At 40.8% G+C, this 16,969-nt stretch overlaps 1 protein-coding gene across 1 annotated transcript in view; it reads left to right on the top strand.

The window, feature by feature from the left end:
• Positions 1-16,969, top strand: part of LOC309713046 (uncharacterized protein) — a gene marked incomplete at its 3' end in the record, with an annotated part of 462,222 nt that overhangs the window by 158,454 nt on the left and 286,799 nt on the right. The gene's annotated exons all lie outside the window — the stretch shown is intronic.

Here is a 16,969-nt window from a genome sequence, read left to right as displayed (position 1 = left end):
GCAGTAGATATGATTAATAATCTAAATATATAAAAAAACACAGTTCTTCAGTCGTCTCCTGGCCTGGTCCCAGGTTCGAGAGACCTAAGCGTCGTGTGATGACAATGGGCATTTCATTTTTTCCATTATCAGGATGAAACGAGTCTATCTTTATCAGGTTAGACATTGTGTGGTACTCTAGGCTTTCTGTTCCTGCTGGATGTTCGAGTACCTTGTTGTTGTTCAGGTGGGGGATCAAAGGGCTTTCTGAGTCTTGGCTCTTTCAGGCGTTGTGTGTTAATCAGTGATTGTGCGTGTGTAGGTGTATTGAATCCGGGCGCTGGCTCGCCTGAGTCGTCATCTACTTGATCCGACGCCTTAGGTGGTTTGGTGGGGCTGGTCTTAACCCTGCTGGCATGAATCCACTGAGGTTGTCTGTCTGTTAGGATGCTGGTTCTCGTCACTGCAAGTACAGTCTGGGGGCTGGAACACGCGGCCTCCCTGAGTGCCCTTGGTTTTAGCGACTTCACCAACACCGCATCTCCTGGTTTCCACGGATGGGTTGGATCTGTGGAAGGGAGAGGCTGAGAGAGACAAACTTTCTGATAGTTATTATTCAGTGTTTCTGTTCTTTCAAGGAATGGACCGAACAAATGTCTAGGATGGCATCATATGAACGGGTTATGTATAGAATGAAGGGAAGAGAAGATATTTTTGAGCAGGTCTGGGGTCCCTTTTTGCGGTACATTGACAATGTCTCTTAGACATTATGATAAATGGTCTCTTAGAGGGATATTTCATGTGTCATTGGTATTTTGGTTGTTGTCTTTTTTTTTTTTTTTTTTTTTTTTTTTTTTGCACCAGGGGGTTTTACCCTTATTTGTTTTTGTTTTTGCTGATGTTTTCCAGGAGGCGGTGTATTATTTTGTTTCTCCTGGGTTTTATTTATTTTACTTATTTATTTATTTATGTAATTTTTTTTTTTTTTTTTTTTTTTGTTTGTTAGTGTGTTGTTTGTTTGCTTGTCTTAGTTTGTTTGTTTGTTTAGAAATGGACAGAGAACTGACAGTACGATTATTGCAGTTGTATATTTATTTATTAATGTTTCTGTCCATCCAAAAATATTAATAAAAAAAAAAAAAAAAAAAAAAAATTATTCAGTGTTTCTACCAGGTTATGAACATAGTCAGACAATGCAGTGTCTATGTCCCCTTCCAATAGCGGTGCCCCTCTGGAGGCTGACCATGGTGTTGGAAACGGTCTTCCCATGATTATTTCAAATGGAGATAATTTGGTTGCTGCGGATGGAGTCATTCTAATCTCGCAGAGGATTTGAGGAAGTAGTTTGATCCAGGTCATTCCTGTTTCTATCATTGCTTTAGTCAGGCGATTTTTTATGGTCCTATTCATTCTTTCTACAACTCCTGAACTCTGAGGATGGTATGGCACATGATATTTCCAGTCTATTCCTAGAGTTTTAGCACACTTTTGAATTACTTCTGATGTGAATGAAGGTCCTCTATCACTGTTAATTTGGTGAGGTATTCCAAATCTGGGTATTATTTCATTGCACAACTTTTGACAGACTACTTCTGCAGTTTCTTTTGATGTTGGATAAGCTTCTACCCATTTACTAAATTGGTCCACTATTTACCAGTAAGTACTTGATGCTTCCTTGTGCTGGCATGTGTGTAAAATCAATTTGTAATGTATGAAATGGGAAATCTGGTTGTGGTAAATGCTGATGTTTTGCTTTTGAGCTACCTACATTAGTTCGTGCACATGTTAGACAGGTTGCTAATATGCGTTTTACTGCGTGTGATGTTTTCTCGATTACAAATCTTGATTTTATTGCTCCTATTACCCCTCTTTGTCCGACATGACTCACACCGTGAAAATGGCGGACAAGGATTGGCAGTAGTGAAGATGGGAGGGCAATCAAACCCTCAAGGTTTTTGTATAAGCCGTCTCTGTTATCTAAGGTACAATCATTACTTTCCCAGTAAGTGTAATCTAAGGCAGAGGCTTGCTCTTGTATGAATTTTAGGTCAACATTTGTTTCTAAATAGTCTGGGAGTGCGACAAGTGGCAGCTGTAAAGGCAAAGATAATACTTCCTTTCTGGGTGGTTGCTGTGAGGCAGCAGCTGCTTTCGCGGTTACGTCTGCAAGAGCATTTCCCACTGCTTCGTCTGTGTCAGCCGTGCTGTGCCCCTTCGTTTTAACAACTGCAATTGCCGATGGCAGCTGTATAGCCTGCAAAAGTCTTTGAACAAGATCAGAATTAGCGATCGATTTTCCATCAGCAGATGTGAAGCCTCTCTGTCTCCACAATGTGCCAAAGTCATGCACCACACCGAATGCATAACGGCTATCAGTGTAAATTGTTACCCGCTTATCCACATGTAACTCACAGGTGCGTATTAAAGCCATGAGCTCTGCTTTTTGTGCTGAGTGAAATGGTAATGAGTGAGCCTCTAGTATGATGTCAGGCAATGTCACCACCGAATAGCCACAAAGAAATGAGTTGTCATTTGGTTTTGAACAGGACCCGTCCACATAAACAATGACTGAGTCTGGTATTGGTGTCTGCTCTAAGTCTGGGCGTGGTGCTGTGGATTCCTGTATACGTGTCATACAATCATGATCGTCAGGGTCGTCTGAACCATCCTGTCGGTCAGAGGAACACAGCATACGAATGAGTAAGTGTGCTGGCGAATTGGGTGTGCTGTTTGCTTTTATAGTGAGATTTGCTGTTGAAGTCAGTGTAGCTTCATAACCTGAGCGACGTTGTGCGGTCATATGTTGTGTAGTTATGTTTGCTAGAATGGTCGTGACCTGGTGATTGGTGTGTAGAATAGTGTCATGTGAGAGTGTGAGCTTCTCGCAGTCCCTTATCATGATAGAGCAAGCTGCTACTGCTCTCAGGCAGGCCGGCATCCCCTGAACTACTGCTGGCAGCACCTTTGAGTAGAAGGCTACTGGACAGTAGCCACAGCCATGCTCTTGGGCCAATACGCCTGCACAGGTTGTGCCGTTCTCTGTGACGTACAGGTGGAACGGTAAGTGGTAGTCAGGCAGACCCAAACAAGGGGCAGAGGTCAGCGCTCCCTGTAATGCATTGAAAGAGGCAGTCATTTCTGTTGACCACAGTATTCGAGGAGGCTTGTCTTTTTTGCAGCATTCACGCAGAATGTGGTCATGAAAAGAACAGTCTGGTATCCACTGTCTGCAATAGTTCACCATGCCTAGGAAAGACAGCATTTCTTTCTGTGTAGTGGGCTTAGGGACAGAGGTCACAGCTTTGACCCTGTCTGTAGTCATGGAACGTTGTCCGTGAGACAGTGTAAATCCCAAATATTGAACAGAAGTCTGACAGTACTGCATTTTCTTTGCTGATGCTTTGTGGCCAGTCTGTTGGAGGTGCTGGAGTAGCATATGTGTGGCAGTTTGACATAGTTTTTCACTTTCAGCACAGAGGAGGAGATCATCCACGTACTGGATCAAGGTACAGCCCTCTGGAGGAATGAAGCCGTCCAGGGTAGCACGTACCACCATTGAGAAAGCCGCAGGGCTGTCTACCATGCCTTGGGGTAAGCGAGTCCATGTGTACTGCTTATCTCTATGTGTAAAAGCAAATATCGGCTGTGTGTCCTCATGCACAGGTACTGAGAAAAAGGCGGAGCACAAATCCACCACAGTAAAATGTGTGGCTGTTGCTGGAATAGATGTCAGTATGCTGGGAACATCTGGGACAAGAGGTGGCAGAGGCATAATGACTGCATTAATTTGCCTTAAGTCTTGTGTGAAACGCCATACGCCAGGTTTGTTAGGCTTTGGCACAGGATTGACAGGAGTGTTATATGGAGATACTGTGGGCTTTATTACTCCAGCTGTCAATAAATCTCCTATGATGATGTCTAAGGCTGCGGCTTTTTCAGCGGAAATGGGATATTGCTTGACATATACCGGCTTGTTGTTTTTCAGCTGAGCATGATAAGGTGTACAGTCGATAAATCCTACATCATTCTCACCTCTTGACCATAATGTCATGTTTTGATATTCAGCTGGCAATGTGACAGCAAAGATAGTACAATGTATGGGGTAGGTTAGATCTATGTGTCGACATGGTGCAGTGATGTCATAGCCTATGTCTGAGTTATGCGACAAAACCACTGTTTGGCCTTCACTGGTGTGAGCAGTTATCATGTTGTTGAACAGTGTGAGAGAAACAAATATGTGGCTTCCAGGCATGGGGTTACCTGGTAGTGGTGTCTGTACACGTGTTTGGCACAGTGTGTGACGTGGGGTACCAGTCAGATGGATATTGAGTTCATTCTCTGCTGAGGCGTCCAGCTGACACAGAGGCTGTTCCTTCTCCATGGTGTCGGTGCATAGGGCAGAGAAAACATAGCTGTTATCAGTGTCTGCAAACATTTCACCCTTTGTGTTAAATGAAATACACAAGTTCATTTTTGCCATTAAATCTCTGCCTAATAGATTCACAGGCGAGTTTGGAATAATTATGAATGGATGATATGTGATTTCGTCTGGTTTTGGGCCCCAGCGTGTTTTTAGAGAATGAGTTTTGGGGCATTGCACTAGAGTTCCGTTTATTCCCATGGTGTTGATGCACACAGAGGAAACAGGCCCACTATAGAATTTTCCAGACAGTTAACTTTTAGTGGCTCCACTGTCAACTAAAAAGGAATAAATCTTTTCACCTATTTCTATATCTAACGTGGGCAAGCTTTCTGTGTTACGGGACAATTGCAAATGCAGCATCGTGTGTAGTGCTTCACACTGTCCCTCGTCTTCACCTGGGCCTCCCTATTGTCGGTCCAGTCTTTCGTTATCATATGGGTGGGGATTAAAATGTGGATTATAAGGTTGCTGCCTAAGTGCAAAAGGGCCATTATTTTGATGTGATTCCTGTCTGCGTTGCCAGTTACCTTGTCTGGAAGAGCTCTGCTGACGCCTAGTGGCAGGAGCTGGTCCTGTGTTTTGTGGTTGAGACCTACGTGCTGCTGATTTGCATTCCCTCCTCCAGTGTCCTATTTTTCCACAATAAAAACATGCGTCTCCACTCCTATCTCTCCTTCTGAAATCTCCCTGCTGCGCTTGTTGAGGGGGCGGGGCCCCTGCATACATCATTTTTTCACTTTCCTCTGAGCCTTCAACATCAAAATTCAACATCATCTTAACACTTTTAGCCTTCGTGCTGTTGGGGAAAAGATCTGCACCAGCTTTTGTTTTGACAAGTGTGATAAAGTTCTTTATCTTCATGTCATAGAGATTATCAGTGGCAGTCAGCTTCAATAGTTGTGAACATTCTGGATGAATATTGTTTAAGAATGTTGTTATGAAAATCTGATCATTTCCTCCTTCAGGCGTGCATGCCTCATTAGTCCAGCAGTGTGTGAAACGTTTGATTTTATCTCTAGACATTGTGAGCAGAAATTTCTTTAGATTTTGAAAAAAGGCTGTGATTTTGTCATCGTTTATCCACAAAAACGAGGTGGTGTTGGCTGCTTGGTCATCTTTAGGGTCTAGTTCCTCTACTTCTTCAATAAGCTGAGATTCAGTCACACCTGGAATTCGTTGACATAATATATATCTATAATCAGGCCCACCCAAGTGGTGGTATCTGGTTTTACAGTTAATTTTGATTTTTTATCGGACCCGTCTAAGGTCTTTGAATTATTCTGACCCATGGTCAGTGATTTCCAGAGGGGTTTAGACGCTTGAAGGATTTAAGTTAGTTTTTATTTTGCTGTGGCACACCTGAGGTTACTTGATTTTTTGCTAGCAATTTTATCTTTTTAGTGAGCAACTTCTCACTTTTTAACGAGCAACTTCTCGTTTTATGACCCCAGGCAACTTCCTGTGTCCTTTCTGCTGGTGAGCAACTTCTTAGTTTATGACAGCAGGCAACTTCCTGTGTCCTTTCTGCTGGTGAGCAACTTCTTAGTTTATGACAACAGGCAACTTCCTGTGTCCTTTCTGCTTTAATTTACAAAACAACAGGCAACTTCCTGTGTTTCTATGTGGGCCACTAAAGAAGGCTCCTCAGCGTATCCCACTTGTTACTATGTGGGCCACTGAAGAAGGCCTCGTCAGCGTATCCCGTTTCTATGTGGATCACTGAGAAAGGCATAACACAGTCTTATAAAATAAAAGACGAGTGCCTACCTTCGTCAGGATCCCACTTCTGACACCAAAATTGAAGGAAACGGCTTCCAGGGCCTAATCCGTGGATCGGCTTCCTCCGAGGCGTGGACGTCTATCAGCAGAGAATGTACCTTAGTCTGTAACACAGTCAAATATATTCTCAAGTAATATTCAAGCATGCCATTCAGCGTGTTAGTACGAGCTCGGGAGCAGCTTGGGAGAACAAGAAAACAGAGACTGCTTCAGGTTGTCTTCCCAAATTGACTCAACTTTATTCACAAGTACAACAGTTTATATAGAGGGACAAATTCATGAGTCAGCAGATTCTCAGTTTAAACCAGTACAGACCAAGATAAGGGAGCGTCTTTCTGCCCTTGGGTGAAGAAGCATCCTTTGTATAGTGTATCAGTTCAGCTACAATTGTGATTATCTCAGCGACATATTTTCAAGGCACGAAATAAAGAGTTCTTTCATTAGTGAATTCTGAAACAAACCATCTGGCCTTCAACAGGCGTCTCCTAAAAGATTAAGAAACTAATGTAGCTGAGGGAGTGATCTCTGTGGTATTTCAACCTTGTACCAGCCTGTGATTCTCACACATCAATTCTTGGGTCAAAGAGAACAATAACTAAAACAAAGGGGCCTTATTGAATGACAGAGTTTTCCTGCATAATGTCACTATAAAACAATATCCAGTAAATGCTCCCATGGTACTAAAATACCTAACAATCACGTATATCAGGACATCTCTTCTGAACCAAGACGAAGTGGTGCTACAAAGGAATTATTTCTTTAGGAGAGCATTTAATAGCAGTCTGGCCTGCAACAAAATGCACCGCTAAAAATACAGTTTCTGCTTGTCCCAGAATTTATTAATTTTGAGAGTGAAGTTGTAGGACTGATGCTGGTTAGTGGTGTAGGTTTCATGGATGTGACACCTTGTGTAAAATGACGACCAGAGCATATTATTAGGTCAGTTCACTGTAGTTAGGCAGAGGTGTCTTAAAAAGTACCACCTTATACAAAACAAATGAAGGTCCAGTATAAGAAAGAATAAGAAGAGAAAAAAAGCAACATCCTGCTAAATGAAGTCATTTTTAAACATTACTCTAAATGTAGCCATTAGTTTTTGTTGCTGGCCATACAAAAATAAGTATACTTCAATTATATTTCCCAAGTATATCTTACCTAGTACGTATACTAATAATGCTTCTTGGGACTATATTGGCCCCCGTTTTAGTACATAACAGTATTCTTGAAATTAACTTTTAGATGTACTTTTTGTTCACCATAATTGTACTAGCATAATGTCATAATGTCTACAAGAGTATAATTAAATATACTCGATTCTATCACAATACTAACCTTACAAGTATACTATTAATTAATAGTATTACTAATGTTTCACATTGTTTGACTAAACAAATGCATTTATTAATATATGAGGTTCCATTCAGTTCAAGGAATTAAATTTTAGTGTGGCTGCAACTTACTCCTTAAGTTAAAAATTATGCTGTATATTGTAGTTTATATGTTATACTGCTTTCACAGTGAATCACATTTTATAGTAATACACTCTGAATGAGGATTTTTTTTTCTCAAAGATATTTTTATTGAGTTGAAGCAACAAAGAAAAGCAAATACACGCAGAATTGTCAAACGCCAAACAAGCAAGTTTCACAGTGGCTGTTAAAACTGAAATATCAGAATACAGATTAATGACACACTCACATGTCTTATAGTTGCTTCCAGCAGTTTATCCCCTACCCACAACACTTAGAACCCCTATCCCTCAGACCAGGAAGGAAAAAACCCAACAAACAAAGCAAGAAAAAAGAAGCAAACAAATAAAAACAACTGAATGAGGATTTAAGTAATTACTCTTAGATCTACAGTAGAAAACAACAGAAATCCGGATGGTGTAATAGTATAATCTCAGTAACATCACCAATTGTTACATTTGCTGTATTTTACAGCTGTTTCCATGAGTACGGTGAGTTACCGTAAAAATAGTGTAATCTCATGGAATTTTCCCACAATTACATGCAAATTACAGTACTAAACTGCTAACATCCTTTAGAGTTTTTTACTGTTGATTTTGCAGTACTAAGCTATGGAAATTACTGCAAAGGCTAACAGTGTTCATGTTTTGAATCGGGTAATTTCATGGTGAGAAATGTCTTTGACAAAAAAAATGCAGGATTAATTAATAGCTGTATATGACTGCTAGGTTAGGACGTGGTTAGGTGCAAATACTTAAGAGAGAGAGATTTTGCTCTATTAATATTTAATGGAAATCTTTTTCTTCATAAGATTGTGGGCAAAGTCAATAAATTGTCTCCTGGCTTTCAGGTCCCCTTGAGCCAAATTTACAGTTTTTGCAATTAAGAAAAGAAAAATAGATTTAAGGTGAAACAAATTTTTTCAATTCATGGAATGATGACATTATCACTCATTCCATATTGTTCCTAAAGTTTGCAGTCTTTTTTTTAGTTAAAAGTTAAAGCAGAGCTTGTTTTTTTAGCTTCTTTGATAATGTAACTCTGCATATGTGTACATGCATGTGCACTGATGTGTGCATGGGGGGTGATTTAACATTACAGTCCCTTGAAATAGCATTCATAGTCCTTGAACTTGTGCACATTTTGTCACCTTACAACCACAAACAAAAGATGTTTTTATTGACAGTTTCAATGGTAGATTAACACAAAGTAGCACATAATTGTGAAGTGGCATGAAAATAATACATGGTTGTCAAAATTCTAAGCAAATGAAATTTGGAAAAGTGTGTCATTCTTTTCTATTCACCCCCTGCTCTTCATAGAGCCACATTTTGCTCCAGTTACACCTGCAGGTCTTTTGGAGTACGTCTCTACCAGCTTTGCACATCTAGAGACTGAAATATTTGCCCATTCTTCACTGTAAAACAGCTCAAACTCAGATAGATTGGATGGAAAGCGTCTCTGAGTCTGTATGACTATGTTTACTGTTTTGTCTATTTCAAACAGATGCCTGTCCTCACCTCTGCAGTGCTGCCGTCTCCTCTAACCCGGCATGTTTCTAAGGTATGTTTTCTTTCTTTTGGATGTTGTTCTTGTGGTTTTTCTTCAGAGATGAGGTTTGCAGTGTCTGTGTGGTGCAGCCGGTCTAGTCTAGGGGTAATGTCAGAGATTGAAACTTTACTGATAAATTGTCCAACTAAAAAAATACCGGGGTCCACAAATGTCATGTGACAACTAGGGATGGGTACCGGTATCCGGTGCCGTTATGGTACCGGTTCTGACATAAACGGTAGTAAACAGACCGAAAAGCAGCGCACATTTCGGTGCTTTATTTCGGTGCTTTTTTTCCCCTGAGATATCATACACTTTGGATTCTAGCCAATCATTTTACCTTTCCGAGGATAGTAGGCGGGCCCAGGTACGTACGTTCTTTTAGAGCAGAGCTACAGATTAAAAATGCCCAAGGCGAAGCGGTCAAAGTCTGGCTGTATTTCACAGCAAAAGATGCAAACTCAGCAGCCTGCAACAAGTGCTTTAAGCTGATACTGTGCAAAGGAGGTAACATCTCGAATCTGACGACGAACCTGGCGACGCATAGCGTTTTTTTAAAAGCCGAGAAATGCACCATATTTGATAGCTTGCTGCAAGACCTCACACCAAGCACATCTACTGCGGCTGTGGTGCCTGTTATCAGACCCGGAGTTAGCAACATCCCCCAAGAACCCGAAGACGAGAGTCCTGGCCCCTAGCCCTGCCAGTGTAGCGGAAATGATGACGGATGATGATGCAGCAGCAGCCGTTCTTCTCTGGGCGAGGAGCTTAATGTTGTTCGTGTGTAATTTACGTTGAATAGGCTAACCACGTTATTACATTAATGCATGTAAGGTGAAGTAGCAAACACCGTCGTAGTTACATGCAGCTGTCTTCTTGTTTGATGGCAGATGCTCCCTTCATCCTGGCCAAAAAAGCTAAAATGACAAAAGAAAAAGTGGAAAACAGCTAAACATGAGAGGTTTAGGACAAAGTTTGTGTTTTTTCCATTGTTTAAGCACTGCTAACCTAACCTAAACGATACCCATCCCTAGTGACAACCTAATTGGCTTACGGGATGATGACGTCCAGAGATGGGCAGTAACGCGTTACTGTAATCCGATTACTTTTTTTCAAATAACGAGTAAAGTAAGGGATTACTATTGCAAAAACGGTAATTAGATTACTGTTACTTTCCCGTAGGAACGCTGCGTTACTGCGTTACTAAAACCGTGATTTTTTTTTTGCGAGAATGTCTCATGACAGTGACGTAAGCGAGTGCCACATTTGTGACAACAGCTGCGTGCAGATCAACAATGGATCATATATCGAGTGCGGGAGAGAGTATGAGCGTTTTCCTTTACTTTCTATGAAACAACAATTCCCACCAAGGCTTTTCAGTGTGAAATTTAGTGTATAGAAAATACCTGTGCCAGGTTGTCTCCATCTAGTGGTGAACATGGCCTCACCACTACATCAAGTGAGCTTTTCACTGTGCACAGTGACACAAAAGTCATTTAACAATTTTAAAAAAAGCAATGTTACAGATTCAGTAAGAACTGAAGTTTATCATAATCCTTCAAGTTTCACTCAGTAACAGCAGCTTTTTAATATTATTGACTATATTTTAGAGTCACATTTATATGAAATGTCAAACAATCACAGAGTGACACTGAACTAAACAATCAATGCCATGTGAGTTGTTCTTGTTTGTTCTTTATCTCGGATTTATTGTAAGCAGCGGGAGTAGAAGCTAAAGAAAAATAGTAAAGATATGAATGAATCTCTGCTCTTACAGCTTTTATTGTGCCATAATGTCTGCTTTGAAACTGTCCTCTTGCTCGTCTCTTGGATGCTCACCTCTTCTTCACCTGTTCCTTTGACCAAACTGCTGCACTCTCGTTCTCTGCTCTCGCCTCCTCTTCTGGTTATAATTAGGATGCAGTCAGCATGTGCCAAACAAACTCCCCCCAAATCGATCATGTTTGATATGATGATGACGTTTTTAACATCTTATTTATGCACTTGTTGGGTGGGAAAGAGTAAACAAAGATGGGGCATAGAAGCAGAACTGAGTCCTACGTGTGGAGGGACAGTAACTGTGTGTGTATGTGTAAGCATTTAAACACTGCAGAGAGTCAAATTAACAGTAACACTATTTTGTCTAAGTCCGCCATTGTAGAAATTCATTTCACCGAAACAATAACATGGCGCACAATGTGACAATAAACGTATAAAACACAAATTCTTACCTAGCAGGAGAATAAATAATCAGTATTTTAAGGCTACTGCATGTATAGATGTCACTGCTGGCTCACATAAGCTAGCTCTGAGACCCGCCAGAGTTTACGCCACAGTTGACTGTCGCGAAAGAGTCGTAAATCACCGGCATTGTAAAACTTAAAATGATTCCAGGGCATGTTATAAAACACCCAATAGATGTACTGGATATTAAACGGTATCAAATGACTAAATGAACACAGGGTTACAATTACATGCTCACATCGTCACATCGAGAGTTTATTCATTAATCATCAGAGTTCAACAATGTTACATCCAGTTGAAAACAGCTTCACTAACGCCAGCAAAACAGGCTAACAGTATATAAGAGCACAAAAACAGCCGTGCTTATCAACAGCTCGACATATCCTCAACAACTCACCTCAGTATGTGTAACCCGTTCATGTGTTACGCCTGTTGTTCTTGCGTTGTGTTCTGGCGTGAAAGTAAGAGGCAGGAGACAGTACTGGGTCTTTGGCTCTTTACTGCACATCTGCAACACAGAAACATGTGTCTGATCTGTGTGTGTCACGCGACTGCCAGTACACCTCTCCTCCGGCCATGTTGAAAGGAGCTGTGTCTGCAGCTTCATTAACACTACAATAATATAATGAATCAAATACAACAAATTGTTTTAAAACATTAACTTAAGCTCTCAAAAACAAAAAGCACAAAATAAATAATATGTCACTGAAAAAAACATCAAAAACAACTTATAAGAACAATAAACAAAATAATTCAAAAACAAATAAACAGTCAGATAAATACAATTCAATAACCAGGACCCAATATTCTGGTACTTATAGTTCAAACATTATACTTCAGTACAATTATATTAATAACCGCCATCTAACAGGCAGTACAACACTGTACTTATAAAAACAATGAATGAAAGACAGCATCTCCAAAACATAAGAACATCTCCATACCTGCAACACAGAAATATGTGTCTGATCTGTGTGTGTCACGCGACTGCCAGTACACCTCTCCTGACGAAGGAAAAAAGAGTGCATGCTGTTAAAAAAAGACTGCCGCGAGTAGCCGCTAGCAATCAGGCTAACTTAGCATGCTAGCATTTTAGCTGCGTTCTCGGCTAAAACTCATAAGCGTATATTAGTGAACTCCGCCCTCCACAAAACTTATCCCGAATGAGTCTCTTAATGACAAATAAAAACGCGGCGGTTTGGCTGTATTCACATTGCAGCTTGGGATCTGAACAAACTTTAATTAGCTGAGAGCAACGTGGCTTACCTCCGGCCATGCTGAAAGGAGCTGTGACCGGGGCACACATGCACGCGCCTACGTCACCACGCAGCGCACACACACATGAACGCACTATACACATATGCAGCATATTTATATTACTTGGTTTTAGAGTTGGAGTATTTACATATTGATCTGAAATATTTTGCTGCTGAGCAGCAGAGCTCCAAAGCGTCCCCCTGTAACCATGGTTACGCAGATGCATTCCGACTGTCACGTCACCGAGGAGAACCTGTTTCAAATGTATACCTGGATCAACCTGCAATCAGTTTGAAAAGTTTTCTGCTGAGATCCGCAGCTCGACTTCCTGGCACCCCGGGATAAGATGAGTTGCTGTGTTTTTCACGGAGAAAAAATAACGTCAGTGTTAGATGAAAAAAAAAAGATGCAAGCAGAAGAGGACAGCAGATTGAGAAGAGATTTCTTCAAACGGTAAGGAGCTTCTAACAAGTGATATCTGATAAGCTTAAAACTTAAATCTTAAATCTAATGTCCAGATTCATGCTAAACTTTTCTGATTACTCCGTGTATCTGCACCGTTAGACTTTTCATCGCCACTTTACGGTAACATACTGGCGTCACTGCTGCCAGCGTCATATCGTGACGCCGTGTTACGCTAGCTTACCTTTCTGCAGGATGATACCGTTTTTTGCTGGTGTGGTATAATACTCTTGGACAAATTATGGTAACGCACCGTAGCCTTTTTTACGGTATCTCACTGGCGACAGTTATGTCAGTGAGATACCGTTATGTCGTTATGTCGTAAATTACGTCAACAAAGTAACATCATACTGTGATTAATAAATTGGTATACTACCGTTTATTCACGGTATGTCACTGTAAGCCCGCTGCAAGGTAATAAACTGCAATATATTAACCAGTAACTTACCGTTGGTACGCATCATCAGTACCAAAAATATTCATCTCTGCTAGAGGACACCGTGTCCTAACAGGCGGTCATTTACTCTTTTAAAAGGTCGTAATTTACCGTAATTTCAGTTAACAGTAACATACTGTAAGAGACTGGAGGGTTCCAAAAAAGTTGGATGGATGGATACACACACACACACACACACACACACACACACACACACACACACAAAATATAATTCATGTGCTTTACACCACTTTATTTCAATTCTGATTCTTCCCTGCTGAAATACACATTTCCAAAATCAAAAACTGAAAAGAACTGAAAACATATTTTCATTGAGGAAGCACTTGTTTTTACTAAACCATGTAATCCATTATTTTCTCAGATGGTTGTACAAACAATAACAATATTATGTCATATCCATATCATGGCAGACAACACATGCTCAAGTGTTGGGTTTCCTTACTTATATTTTGTAGGGTCTCAAACCTACAATGTGAAGTGCCTTGGCATTCATTTTGTTGGCACCATACAAACAAACTGAATTGTAATGGATATAATATCAAGCCCCACACGTCTGCCTTTATATACACTTTGTCCAAAATACTGGCTCACACGACCAAATCATTGCACAAAACAGGGTCCACAAGGACATGGATGAGCGTGTGTGGTGTGAAGGAACTTGACTGACCTGCACTGAACCCTGATCTTGCTTTGTGGACTGAGTTCATTGATTTGTAGGGTGAGCCAATACATGTGACAATTAAAGTGTAAGTAGCTGAAATAATTTTTAACAAACGGGTAAAAGAAGGTTAGCACTGTTGCCACACAGCAAGAAGGTCCTGAGTTCAATTCCACCATCAGGTCTTTCTGTGTGGAGTTTGCATGTTCTCCCCGTGTTTGCGTGGGTTCTCTCCGGGTACTCCGGCTTCCTCCCACCGTCCAAAGACATGCAGCTTGTGGGGATAGGTTAATTGGATAATACAAATTGCCACTAGGTGTGAATGTGCGAGTGAATGTGAGTGTGAATGGTTGTCTGTCCCTGTGTGTTGGCCCTGCGACAGACTGGCGACCTGTCCAGGGTGTACCCCGCCTTTCGCCCTATGACAGCTGGGATAGGCTCCAGCGCCCCCCGCGACCCTGAAAAAGGATAAGCGGAAGTGAATGGATGGATGGATGGGTAAAAGAAGGGGAAAAAATCAAAACTGTTGCACTCAAAAAAACCTATTGGACAGAGACAGCGTCTTGCAAGATGGCGAGAGAGCTTGTCTTCATTGTTGCTCGTCTTGTGTAAATGTCCAGAAAGCATGGGCCATGGATCATCTGTGGAGACATGGGTAACAACACATTGGTCACTTAAATTATACAAGAAATTTACTAATTTCCCTAATTTGAAGTTCTCCACTCAAATTCAGTAAGCCACTGGAGGAAAGTTGTGACATGAGGGTTAATGTGAACAACCTTTCGCTTCACAGTGGTCCCAGTCTTCCTGCTTGTCCCAACCTTGGAGGTACATTTTGTTCCCTCTTCAGGGTTTATCCTTACAAAAAACCTTGCACCCGCTGACTCCTGGTATTCCAGGTTCAATACATAGAATGAACCAAAGAAGACTGACATTGCATCAGCACAGGTGTTCTCTTTGTCCAGCTCAACAATTACACGCCCCTCTGCACTCACCATCCAGCAGGTGGCGGTCATTGAACTTTGTCCTTAAATGTATAGGGGCAACATGTTGTCATTATGCAACATAAAATAATTTCAATACTTCACTTCTTCACACTGTCTAGATAGTCATAAAGCAAATAGCTACGTACAGTTAATTATTAATGGCCTTGTGTACATAGGTCCATTTTAACATATTATAATTGTATATAATTGGGAATTATTCTGCACATTAAACACACCTAACAAAGAGTCAGCCCAGTTAAAGTACCGGAGGTGAATCAACTGTATGGTTATTTTGGAGTTTATAGTTTGTGCTGCTGTTAAACTTTACAGTATTGACTTCAGTATTTCTGCTGTTGGTGTAGCTAGACTACTGTTGATCAGTAATATGTAATGTGAAATTTGATATTGTTACTTTGCTGGATTCACTGAGACACATGTCCAACAACCTTGATTTATAAAGGAAATTACAGAAATTTGAGCTAACAAAACAGAGACTGGATACTAGGGCTGCCACAAACGATTATTTTGATAGTCGACTAGTCACCGATTATTTATGCGATTAGTCGACTAATCAGATCATCATCCACTGGACGTAAAACTACAGCTTATTGCACCAGCAGCATCTGCTCTTATATAACTATCATTAGCTTACAGCTTTAAGCTTTTAAGGTGCTAACTAAAAATAAAGACAAGATGATAGTTTATTCAATTTTAATGAAATTTGCAGATTGTTTCGGTAAAGTTTAATAAACTCCTTGCTATCTAAAATATAACAGGACACCGGAGTATATTCTCCAGCATCTCACACTTCTGATAATCAGCTGTCTGCTTGACGTTTATTCAGCTGTGTAAAAACTATAACTTTAATCTCAGCCAAACCGATTTACTCAGGAACAAATAAAATACTAAAAAAAAGCCAAACAATAACATTTTTAATTTATCTAAGTGACTCATATATATTTAACCTGAGTCGCGAAAGACGGCGGTGGGTTTGAAAACAATTTGCGGGGAGTCCGGTGTTCTCACGGCGCTAGTGACCTAGCCCCCGGCTAGCTATCGAGCTAGTGGGTAACAGACGTCTCCGAAAACGTCGGAGCGCTTTTGAAAATATGTGGTGTCCTGATAAACTGAGCAGATATTTGAGGTTTACACAGCTACATTCTTACCTGAAAATATGTTAAACGTTTATTTTGTGACCCAGAAAGAATAATAAGAGTAATATTAAAACTAACTAGCTACCGCCATTGTTGGAAACTAAGCTGGGCCGCGCTATGAATTCTGGGACACAGCTGCTTCTTCTTCTTCGGGGTTTAATGGCAGCTGGCATCCTTGTACATGCTGTGCTGCCATCTTCTGTTTCAGTCCGTTATTACACTCTTAAATCCTGCTATTATTCCTGCGTCTTTTGCGATCTTACAAAGCTTCAAACGACACGTCGACTATTAAATCAGTCGTCGACGATTTTGATAGTCGACGTAATCGTGACTAGTCGACAAATCGTGGCAGCCCTACTGGATACCTGTGTCCACGAAAAGCTCCTGTGCCAAACAGAAATTTTAATATGGTCTAATCAGCTCTATGTCATAAATGACTTCTTACCAAGCATAATCAGCCTTGGGGTGCTTGGCAGGCTTTTAACATGCAAACTGAACAATATAAATTTGTGTGCACTGAAGCCACAAAATTTAGAAATACACAGTTGCA

The sequence above is a fragment of the Aulonocara stuartgranti genome (assembly GCF_965226115.1).
Source record: "Aulonocara stuartgranti genome assembly, chromosome: 8".
NCBI classification, from domain to species: domain Eukaryota; kingdom Metazoa; phylum Chordata; class Actinopteri; order Cichliformes; family Cichlidae; genus Aulonocara; species Aulonocara stuartgranti.
This window is presented reverse-complemented; position numbering and strand designations above follow the sequence as displayed.